Here is a 12,213-nt window from a genome sequence, read left to right on the forward strand (position 1 = left end):
ATCGATTGCAAAAGAAAGGAATGCTCATTGATGGAAAAGGTAAGAAATATGACACATAGACAGTACACATGGATAACGGGAACCTATGCTAGACTTATTGGGGGAGAGGGTTGAAACAATAGAATAAAAAAAGCATGAAATCTTGCACGAAGGATCTGTGTGCCTTGTATTCATTACTTCTTGCCGCCTGGAGGGACAGGAAGTTTATTTGTATCCATTCCAACATTGCTCCGTAGTGTGGCTCCTTCCTTGATGGTACTTGCAATGGGCATTGGGATTGCATTTGGCGCTCCTTTCTTCAGGTTTTGGCTCTGGAAATGGCTCAATAGGTGTGATCAAGCCTTAACTGTAAAGGCGATCAAAGGCCGCATCATAAGTCATTCCTAAAGGAGTGTAAGTTCTTTTCTTCTTGGGCAATGGAGTATCAAGAGCTAACACTTCATTGAGATCAACTTGGCTTATATTGTTGGTAGTATTTTCGTGCTTAGAATACGAAGAAGAAGGATGGTCGTTCTTCTTGTTTTTCCAAGTGTTATTATTGTTACTACCAGCAGTCTTTCTTAGCTCATCCTCGATATTGATGCCGATGTCGTATACAGCTTCGAAAGTGTTCAGTGGAAGAAATTTGAGATGTTCCCTATATTTATGAGTCAGATTTTGAATAAAGAGGCGAACCATCTCTCTTTCTTTGGGGGGATCTACCAAGAGTGAAGCTGTTTCCCTCCACCTGTTCAGGTAAGCGGTGAAGCCTTCATTCTCTTTCTGTTTGAGAATGGAGAGTTCACGTTCAAAAGTTTTAGTTTGAATGTTACACTTGTAACGATTCATGAAACTTTCGGTGACATCTTGCCAAATCGCAGTATGCTTGGCATCTAAGGAATAAAACCATTGTTGGCAAGCATGTTCTAAGGAGAGACGGAACACCGTAGGGAAGAGTGTTACGTCCAATCCCTTAAGAGCCATGGTTGCAGAGAACGCCTTCAAATGGAATATTGGATTGTCAGTAGGCTTGAACTTTGGAATATCAGCAGTGGAGAACTTTTCAGGGAGTCTATCCTTCACATCCAAAGGAGTGGGAGGCCGTTCCACATAAGTGAAATCCTCAGAGATCTTACTCATTTGTTCCTTCAGTTTGTCAAGGGTGGAAACAGTGACCTTGTTTTGTTCCATGGTAGTGACCCTAGTGGTAAGGGTTTGCATCATGGAAGACAGTGCCTCAATGGATTTGTTGATGTTCTCAATGTCTTCTTTAGTGGCCATTGAAAGGTGATGAGTAACGGAGATGACAAAGTTCTCTTTGAACGCCTATTAGATCTGAGAGATTGTTGCGGTAATGGCTCGAACCGTATTGATCTATCCCTGTTCCTTGACCAAGTACTGTGAAATAAAATAATTCACTTAATTGTTTGACTCATTGCTCAAGATAGGAAAGGAAGGAAAAAAATAGACATTTGAAAACAGGTGAGAAAACTCCACTCATTTTTTATTATGACGAAAAAAGGGTGCATGAACCTAATATACGATCATAAACGACCTGGTGCACGACTCGAGTCGGAACATAAAGAAAGTGTGTGGACTATACTTGACTCGTGAGTGACTAAGTGATGTTATAAGACTCGTGGTATGATCGTATGGCTAGACATGTGAACAATAACCAAAATGACTGACACGAGGACCAAATTAACACGGAAGACTTGACTGACGCTTTCTTTTTCTTTTTTTTTTTTTTTTTTTTACTGCAGGTCCACCGTGCCACGGTGGATTGTGCCGTGACCCGGTGGACAGTCCCGTGTCGCGGCAACCATTCCCGTGCCACGGTGGATGCTGACGTGACACGGGAAATTTTTTTTTTTTTTTTTTTTTTTTTTTTACAGGTCCACCGTGCCACGGTGGCCTGTGCTGTGACACGGTGGACAGTCCCGTGTCGCGGCAACCATTCCCGTGCCACGGTGGATGCTAACGTGGCATGGGATTTTTTTTTATTTTTTTTATTTTTTTATTTTTTACAGGTCCAACGTGGACAGTCCCGTGTCGCGGCAACCATTCCCGTGCCACGGTGGTTGCTGACGTGGCACGAGAATTTTTTTTTTTTTTTTTGCAGGTCCACCGTGCCACGTTGGACTGTGCCGTGACACGGTGGACAGTCCCGTGTCGCGGCAACCATTCCCGTGCCACGGTGGATGCTGACGTGGCACGTGATTTTTTTTTTTATTTTTTATTTTTTTAAAAAAAATCTATAATTTTGAAATTCTACTTGTTTATTTTTAAAGGGAGGATACCATCCGACTTACTCCGAAAAAAAAAAATGACACAAAAACAAGACTTCCCTAAAATACAGTAAAAAAAGTGGTGCACGACTTAAAGCAAAAAAGTGTGTGAACACGACATGTGAGTGATTAAGTGAGGTTATGGACGCGTGTTTTGACCGTACAACTAGACACGACACAAAACTGGACACAGCATTCGCACAAAAAACGAAAAAAGGACTGACAGGACACTTTTCTGGGCACCGTGTCACGGTACAGACTGTCGTGACACGGTGCAGTCTGCCGTCAGACGGTAGACAGCCCCGTGTCACGGCACTGTTCACCGTGGCGCGACAGAACATGCTGTGACACGGTGCGCAGTTCCAGGTCAGTTTTGTGATTTTTCCAGATTTTAACCGATTTTAGATCCGTACTAATTACTATGTGAGAATAAAAACCCTCGGTCATGGGTTAAACAAAAGAGCAAACACATGAAAGTTAGCACCAAACAACCACATAGCATTTAGGCACGATGATGTAAAAAAGTTCGCAACCTAGAGTCAAGATCTATGTTCAACTATTGGTCAAGATTTGGGTGTCAAAAGGGTACCATGGTTAAGAGTTTGGACGCGTTATCAAGGCAGCCTCCCTTGAGGGTGTATGCCAACGGGCGGCTCCGCGAGTTCGTGATGAAATCGAACTCGACTCTATGGTTTGGGTGGATTTAATAACTCGGATGAACCCTTATTGCCATGAGCGTTTTTGGGTCGATAGAGCTTAAATCCCCTGGGGCTAAGACGCATGTAGAACACATATGTTTTTTCAGAAAAATCGAAGGAAGTCGACTGTGAGGAAAGAAAATAAGCCACCGGACTGATTTTAGGACTGCTGTGACACGGAAAAAATTCCCGTGTCACGGTACAGTGCACCGTCAGACGGTGCACTGTACCGTGACACAGCAGAGTGCACCGTCAGACGGTGCACTGTACCGTGACACGACAGATTCTGCCGTGGCACGGCAGTCAGAAAATCTGACTGGTGCCCTGTTTTCCTTCGCGCGCAACCAAGTTATCCAATTTTTCCTACGGGACAGACCTGAACGCGACGTTAAAACGTCTATGCAGATGCAAAAATGCCAAATTAATCACAGGAATATTTTTCAAGAATCTTACAAGTCTCATCCACTCATCTTAATTAAATACCGATCACTCAAATCGATAAATAATTAAGAATCCTCCCCAGTGGAGTAGCCAAATTGTAGGCGTCGCTCGAAGTGCGCCTACGTTAAAAGCATGTGATGAATATGCTTGGCACTCATAGGAAGTGGGAATTGATATAATACGATTAGGGACAAATAAAGTAGGGAGCCGCCAACAAGTTTTTTAAGGAACTTGTAAACCGTTCACGGATCATAAAAGACAACCACGAATAAGGGACAACGATTGACCCAAGAAGGTTACACCCCATTCATAATCCATGAGATTACTAACTCCATATGGTTCGGAACCACGAAAGGAGGATCGGGGATGATGGTACGAAGTGAGTCATGGAGTCACATTCGCCCGTATTGGCCTCTACTCGATTCTTATATTGAAAAGCATTCCTGTGATCTCAAAGGCATACAAACAAAATATTCAATTTGCTCCAAACTATTATTATGCTAAATTGGTTGAATATTAATGCAACATATAATTCTAAAATATTTGTGATCACTTGAATTAATTAACAAGATTAAAAAGAACCTAAACCGGTTGTCCAAATTATCTTATTAGGCGTGATTTTCAATTACATATTCCCTTTAAACATGCAATATGGTGATCAATAAATATAATAAAACAACATTAATATTAAAACCAATTTAATCACAATCCCAACAACATAAAATCGTTAGAAAAATAATAAAAATAAAAGGAGCATGACTCTTACTTTGATTCTGTTTGTTTGCAACTACAAAATAATAAACGAGTTAGTAACTTCAAGGAAATAAATAAACAATAATTAAATTAAATTAAATAAAGTATAGTTGATTTTGGGGCCAAACCCTCAAACAATTCTACCTTTCACGCCTTGGCTTAAGGACAGAACCACGAGTAATGTATGGACTCCTTTGAGTACTTGAAGAAGGAATTTTGAAGTGAAAAGGGTAGGCTAGTGTTTAGGCTAAAGCATAGAAGAGAGTAAATAAAATAAGAGAATTACTCGGTGCCCCGTTCATTAGAAATGAGGGGGTATTTATAGGGAAAATGTGCTGAGGGAGCACACGGAACCCTATAATGATAAAAACCCTAAAAAAGTATCCCGTGACACGGTCAGACTGTACCGTGACACGGGAAGCTCCACCGTCAGACGGTACACATTCCCGTGACACGGTACATTTTCAGAAAACGGGATAAAAAACGCGTTAAGGGTTTACGCGGAAAAGACACGGAACGTCCCGTGTCACTGCAGACCTCCCGTGTCACGGGAAATCCCACCGTCAGACGGGAATGATTCCCGTGACACGGTGGCAGTCTGCCGTGGCACGGGAATTTCCAGTCCATTTTCCGTCTAAATACATTTTTAACCCTAATTTCCTTCGGCTTTTTAAGTGCCGATTGATAATTTCGGGCCTTTTCTGACTTTTATTATTCGGGCTAAAATAAGAAAATAATAAAATAAAATGTTTGGGCCAAAAATAAATAATAAAACAATAAAATAAAAAGGGTTTGGGCTTAAAATTAATTAATAAGTTTGGGCTGAAATTAAAACTATGCTTTTACCAAACATCAAGACTAATCCATGGACTGTTCAAAAATATGAATTTAATAAAATATGATTTTTTAAGCACTCTCGGGATTAAATATTAAACCCGACCAATAGTGGCGGTGAAAGGTTGTTCATCATCGGGTTTGGTTTTGGGGAGACATTTTTAGGTGTCTACGGTGTCTACAAAAGCCCCCACTTTGACTGAGTTAGGAGAAACGCAAGTTTTGAAAACAAAAGTCTAAGTAGCGATAGGGACGAAGAATGATTCAGAACGTTCTGCGATCCTAAACAACTCTTGTAACGCCAATACCTGCAAACTAGCGTTAGTTAAAACAAATAAAAGAGTTAAGAAACGCGTATCTTGCACCGTCGAGCACACGTCTCTGAAGGTAACCGATTTGTTGCAGTTGCATTTGCTGTTGTTGTGACAACCTTCCGCAAGCTAGAAAATGCCATCCTAATGTTTGTTTTGACGATATTTTGCAAGTTGGAGAATACCGCCTGAAGACTGCTACGCCTGTAACTTCCTCCAATTTTGCCGTGATAGTCTTCGAAAAGACCACTGCTTGTTGATCCTTAATGCTGCTTGAATTTTGCTGTTGATGCTTTGGGTGATGACAATCCTCTTTTCTTTGGGAATAGTTTCCAACACAACTCTTGTATGATGTATGACAATCCGATTGTGTCAATGCTACTAACAATCCGTCGTTAGAAATGTTGCTACGATGAAGCGACAATTCGTATCTCGGAAAATTTGCTAAAATCCAATTTTGGTAAAAGTTGCCAATGCTTCGTAACAATCTGTCATAAGAACTTTGCTACGATCGACAATCCACATCTTGGAATATAACTCTTGAAAGCAATCCACCTTGGAAATTTGCCAATGCTATGCGACAATCCTTTTAGGAAAATATTGCCACAATTGACAATCCGTGTCTTGGAACATTTGCCAAACAAAAAAAAAGTCGATCGACAATCCACTTCGAGAAAATTTGCCACTTGCTGAAATGAATGACAATCCACGTTGAGGAACTTTTGCCGAAATTTATGATGAGTAGAGACCTACGACAATCCTTTGGGAAATTTTGCCATAAGGAACTGGGTGTATGACAATCCAATCTCGGAAAACTTGCCAAAGATCCATGAATGTATGACAATCCGAACTTGGAAAAACTTGCCAAACAAAGAAAGAGCACGACAATCCACGCTTGGAAACTTTGCCAGGGATGACAATCCAATCTTGGAAAAATTGTCGTTTGAAGAAGATGCGCGACATTCCATATTTTGGAAATATTGTCAGTTGGAGATGACAATCCAATCTTGGAAAAATTGTCGTATAAGTGATGCGCTTGCTTTTAAACCGATGCCTTGGTGTTTGTAATGAGCCAATGCTTAGGCGCTTAAGCTAAGTGAGACTTTTTTGTCAGGTCAATCACTTACTACGATTGTAATTGAGCTGACTACAAATGATGTTAATTTGCTTATAGGGGCTAACTGGCAAACCAAGGAACTCAAAATTGCTGTGTGAGGTCGAAATAACCATTATGAGAGGCTTCGAGCTCTGTCCCTGCTGAAATATCGCTGGCGCCACGAATTGGCTATGTCGCCAGACGCTGGGATCTAGCGCCAGGCGCTGAACTTTGTCACCAGGCGAGAGCCTTGTCGTCTGGCGTTGGAGTCGGGTCTTCCCTATTTTGCTCCTGCTGCCGTTGTTGCTTGGTTTTGCTCCGAACTTTGAGCTTGGTAGTTTCCTTTCAACCAAATCCGCTCAAATCTTTTGTAAATTAAAGCTATTCATCTCTAATATACTGATCTATGTAACTCCTCTTATCTTTGAGGAATATCCTGTGTCATATTCGCGGTTTTTTTTCGAAAAAAAATCCGGGAATGTCCTCGCTTGCTGGATGCACCTGCATTTATATCTTTGACTATAGGACTTTGCTTATCTTTTTTTAGGGTTGACCTAAGACTTAGTGTTGCTTGACTCATTGACTTGACATGACTCAAGGTATAAATTTGACTCACTATGACACTACTACAAATCCCGTGATTTCTGGACGCTTTACTTTCGACGCTGGCCTCTTAGCGTCAACATGAAATTGTAAACTTCGTGTTTAGTCGACGCATTTTCTAGTCTAGAAATTTGTGGACAATGAAAGGCGTCAAGGATTCTACATGCTTTGCACGTGACCGTAATTTTCAGCCCACTCAAAACTTAACCGCCCTTCTACACAAAATAACTCCTGTAAACTCTCTCATTCATTCACAACGAACCCTAATTCGCCGCCAACCCTTCTCCAATCTTCACATTTCATCTCTAAAGACATCGAGAGTCAGTGAATTTGGCTAGAAAACTGTGAAAATCGCATCTCTTCGTCAATATCGCCAACTCAATTCATATTGTCGTAACATTCTTGCTGTTGTTATCGATTGATTTTGCTAGTTTTTTGCTTATATCTCACCAAAAATTTCTTTTATTTATCTTGATATGTGGTTTCTTTTTGTTCAATTGAATCTAAATTTATTTTAATGTTGTGTTTTTCTACCGATTGTTTTTGGTACTTTGGGGATTTACCGGTTGAAATTGTGTTACAATGGGACAAATAAGTTTCCAATATGAAGCTTCTATGATGCTCCAATATCGTCTAATTATAAGAGGTATTGATTTTTTTCCCCTCTCAAGTTTACATTTTTAGGATTTTTAAAAGTAATTTATCTTAAGTTCAAATGTTTCCAGATCTTGTTGTTGAATTTGTTCCAGGTTCAATTTATTTTTTTTTCCTCTCATTTTCAATTCTTTGTGTTATAAATAATCCGATTTTTGCATTTGTACTCCAATTCGTACAATTATTAAAATTCCCAATTTTTGTTTTGTACTAACAGCTTCAGTCTCCTCCGATCCACCTCTTGCACATCGCACAACTTCCGACGCTGCTTGCTACAATATCTTGGAGTTATTAATTCAGATATATTGAGTCAAATTTATCATTTTAGTTATCTCATAATTGTTCTAATAGTATGATCCTTTGTTTTCGTTTTCTTTGTAACTTAACTAGTAACAGAGATATTCCCTCTTCTTTCTTGATCTGTTGGGTGTTATTATCTCTGAAATTGTGTAGATTAGGCTTGAATTTCCTGGGATTTATTTAATCAGGTGGCTGTTAGTTTAATCTTGTGAAGCTAGGGTGAAGAAAGCTTGGGGTGGGTAAGGTGTGATTGATATAGTGGGATAGTTGAGTTCTTTGGGAAGCAAGTTAATGGACTTGGGGCTCCAAATTGAACAAGCAGAAACAACGACTCTCGAAAAAAAAGGTGGAATTTAAATATTGTACCATTTTACATGATTATTTAGAGTCTTAGAGATATATTGATGCATTATTTATCCGGTTTGTCTTAGCAATTAACTTGCATGAAAACTGTTGTTTATGGTTGAAATGCACTGCAATTGTTCAGACTTTAGTTTAATTCTATTAAGCTTTATTTAAACTAGAAACTGCAGAAACACCATGTAGATGATTGCCCTTTTTCTAGTTTTAATTTTTGCGAAAATGCAAAGCTCCACTATGAAACAAATGGCCTACATGTGTCATGGAAATTAGCAGTGAACTTGTAGATTTTATTTTGCTGTATAGTGCATGCATTCTTCAAGTGAGGTTTAATTGCAGCAAATTAGAATGATTGATACTGATGATGACATTTCTTGGTGCAATATTTTTAGTTGGGTTTAGCTCGTAATATTGTTCATTAAGGTAGTGATCGAAAGTTTTTTTTTTAATTTTTTTTACTGTATATTCACTTTATGTTACAATCCTTCAAGCTCGATTTGTTGTATGGGCGTCGCTTTCACCCTAGGAAGCTACTGCTGTGTAGAAATAAGAAATTAGGGGTGGGATTAATAGTGCATTGTTATTTTATACAACAAAATGATGACATGAGTTAAATGTGAAATGTAAAATGTAAAACGTTACTCCGTAGTATATTGAGCTGAGGAGTTGTAGATTATCATGATCCCTTGCTTGACCTTTGTTTGAAATGCTTGATTTCTCATACATTAGAAATGACTAGGTATCTTTGTAAACTACCTCCCTAGTTAGAAATTTGATGTGAAATGTAAAATGTAAAACGTTACTCCGTAGTATATTGAGCTGAGGAGTTGTAGATTATCATGATCCCTTGCTTGATCTTTGTTTGAAATGCTTGATTTCTCATACATTAGAAATGACTAGGTATCTTTGTAAACTACCTCCCTAGTTAGAAATTTGATGTCACTCGTAATTTAGATTATAAATGGTTAAATATCTCAATGGTATTATTAGGTAGTGAACTAAGTTTCTTACTCAGGCCGACTTTATGAACAATGCACCCAATGTTCATCACCCAATGGGATAGGATGCATTTGGGCTGCCAATAGAGAAACATGCTATTGATGTATGTTTTTATTTTTATTTATTTTAAATCCTAGGACATGGCTTTATCACATTTTTGTTTACAGTTGCTTTTTGTCACAAACCATGGTCATCAGGTTGAATGTTTTGTGATAATAATTAGGTGATAAATATATTGTTTTGTGTGAAAAGTTTGGTCTTTGATATTAGAACCCGCCGTAAAAAAAAAAGTTTACAGTACCTTTTTGTGTGAAAAGTTTGTCTTTGATATGAGAGCCTTGTTTAAGTATTTTTATTTTTATTTTTGGTTTTTGCAAAATGAGAGTCCAGAGAGATAGTTTCTTCATCTGAAATCAGTCCACAAATAAAGGAACAATATTTCATCCCTCGTTTAGAAAAGGCTTTAAGTATCAATTTATAATTTGTTGTGTATTGAGTTTAGATAACTAGGCTTAATTATTCTAATGGGATAGAGCAGTTATATTTTGATTCGCTTCCACAAGAGGTGATTAGTTTGGTGGAATTTGATTGTATTTGACTGATATTTAAATTTCAATATGCTCACTAATTAACCCCTCTTATATTATTTATCCATAGAGTTTTTTCTCTAAATTAATTAAATAAGTGTAATAGTTTTTCTTTTGCTATGTAGCTTAATAAACTTAATAGGTGATTAGGGAGTAGTAATATCTGAAATTTATATGAAACTTTGCTTTCTATTTTTTTTCTTTGATGTGATTTATTATTGGTGATTTCTCAACTTAGCTGGGATGAATTCAATTTTCTGAATAAGAAGAGTTCTTGATGTTGATATTTTTTTTATTTGCAGATGAATTATTTCAGATTTAGTATTAGATTCTAAAATACTCAGCTTCATTATTTTGGCTGTATTAATTTTCATTTACTGTTCAAATATTTCATTCGTTATAGCTATGATGCTTGTTTGGAGTGCTTGCTTGTTCCAATTGTTTCTGCTCCCTATGTTCCCATTATTGTAAACTGTTATTAATTTTGGGTAGTGTTTTGCTTTTGTTTTTGTTTAGACATGCCATGAGTATTACAGCTTGAGGACAACACTGTTACTGTTACATGAACTCCTGTTACATGAACTCTAAGATTTTCCTAACTGAGAGACTGGCTTCTTACATAGAATTGTAGGCTGAAAACTCAACTTTGCTGAAGAGCTATGGTAAATTGCATTTCTTGGACATAAGATTGATCTTTGTGGTGTTTAATTTTGAGCATTACATTTTTGTGAAACAGATTCTAGTTCAACTAGAATTTTTCATCGATATTGTCGTTGTTTCAGGATGAGAAACAACTTTACATTTTTGTGAAAGAGCTTTACATTTTTCATCGATATTGTTGCTGTTGCAGGTTTTTTTCATCAATATTTTGAAACAGCTTTACATTTTTGTGGTGTTTAAGATTGATGTTGTTGTTACAGGATGCTGATCAAGCTCCATCTTGCGTTGTTGCTCCATAATATTGTTGCTAATGTTGTTGGTCCATGATGATGAGGATCTACAAACATCAAAGGGTGTGCTGTGAATTCAAGGCCAACTATGATTCGAAACAATATGAACTTTGCTTTACGCCCCTTGCAAGAAGATTAAGGAGCAGCTAATTGAAGATCGATTGATTGAAGTTTTTTTTTTTTTTTTTTTTTTGTTGAAGAAATGAGCAGATTTATTCCACTAGCTAGTACTAGTCATGAGTGAAGTGTAGGTTGGAATTATATTTCTTGTACTACCTAATAGCAAACTCATTACAATGAGATATTGTCCATGTACTATAACATATTTATATGCAATAACAAAATTGGCTTAATTTTGCTGTGTATATATTGGTAATACTAGTATATACTAGTAAATTTGTAGTGTGAAATAATTTTTTAGGTAATTATATTCTAGATATTTTTGTAAAGACTCTGGACAAAAAAAAAGTCACAAACAATGAGAATATAGACAGAAATAAGCATCGCCAAAATATAAAACATCTAAGATATGATACTGTGGACACAATAAAGCGTCGCCAAATTTGAGGTTTCAGACAAAAAAAAGCGTCGATAAACTTGAGAAAGTGCGCCAAAACTGCAAATTTCGACGCTTCGTATAAAAATTTAGACGTCTTAAAGCGTTGTGATTTGCGACGCTTTTTTGTGACGTCTAATTTTCTCGACTCACATATTTTCGACGCTTTTTAGCGTCGAAAAATAGCTTGAAAAGCGTCTAAAAAGGACGGATTTTCTAGTAGTGTGATTGTCTGACTCGAGGTGGACTCGACTCGATGTGACTCGTGTGTGCGTAGGGTTGACTCATGAAACTCAATAAGTACATGACTCGAAATGCAAAAAAACAAAAATTTCCGTCATTTTTGTGGAGGGTACCGACTTTCTCTCGAAAAAGAAAGACGCAAAAAAAAAAAAAAAAAAAAAAAAGAAGCGAAGTTTTTGAAGGTGCATGTTGAATGAGCTTAGTCAAATGTTGTTTCTCACAATACAAGGATTGTAACATCTTAGACTATCCTAGTTGACTCGATAATGAAAGTATTTAGGTAACTTAGGCGCGGAGGCTAAGTACTTCATATTTTGTGATGCAATGATGATTGATGTTGATATGACAAGGCATGCTTCAACGTTGTGTTATGATCTCATGACAAAGGGTTCCTAAGGGAAAGTATATTTGGTCATGTATATGTGCAGTGTGTGAAAGTGATACTAAAGTTAGGCCGCAAGGGCTAAGTGTGTGGGAAATATATTGAAAAGAGTCAAATAATGGTACTCTTAGGCTGGGTAAGCTAATGATATAAGGATCAAGCCCCCATGTCTAGCTCTA

General features: G+C 37.7%; 1 long non-coding RNA gene across 1 annotated transcript; it reads left to right on the forward strand.

The window, feature by feature from the left end:
• The first annotated feature begins 9,098 nt into the window (after positions 1–9,098).
• Positions 9,099–11,218, forward strand: LOC145614272 (uncharacterized). Its single transcript, XR_014107081.1, has 2 exons — positions 9,099–10,565; positions 10,824–11,218. It is a non-coding gene; the product is annotated as an uncharacterized LOC145614272 (long non-coding RNA).
• The last annotated feature ends 995 nt before the right edge of the window (positions 11,219–12,213 follow it).

Source organism: Chenopodium album, chromosome 3, assembly GCF_948465745.1.
Source record: "Chenopodium album chromosome 3, dcCheAlbu1.1, whole genome shotgun sequence".
Classification (NCBI taxonomy): domain Eukaryota; kingdom Viridiplantae; phylum Streptophyta; class Magnoliopsida; order Caryophyllales; family Amaranthaceae; genus Chenopodium; species Chenopodium album.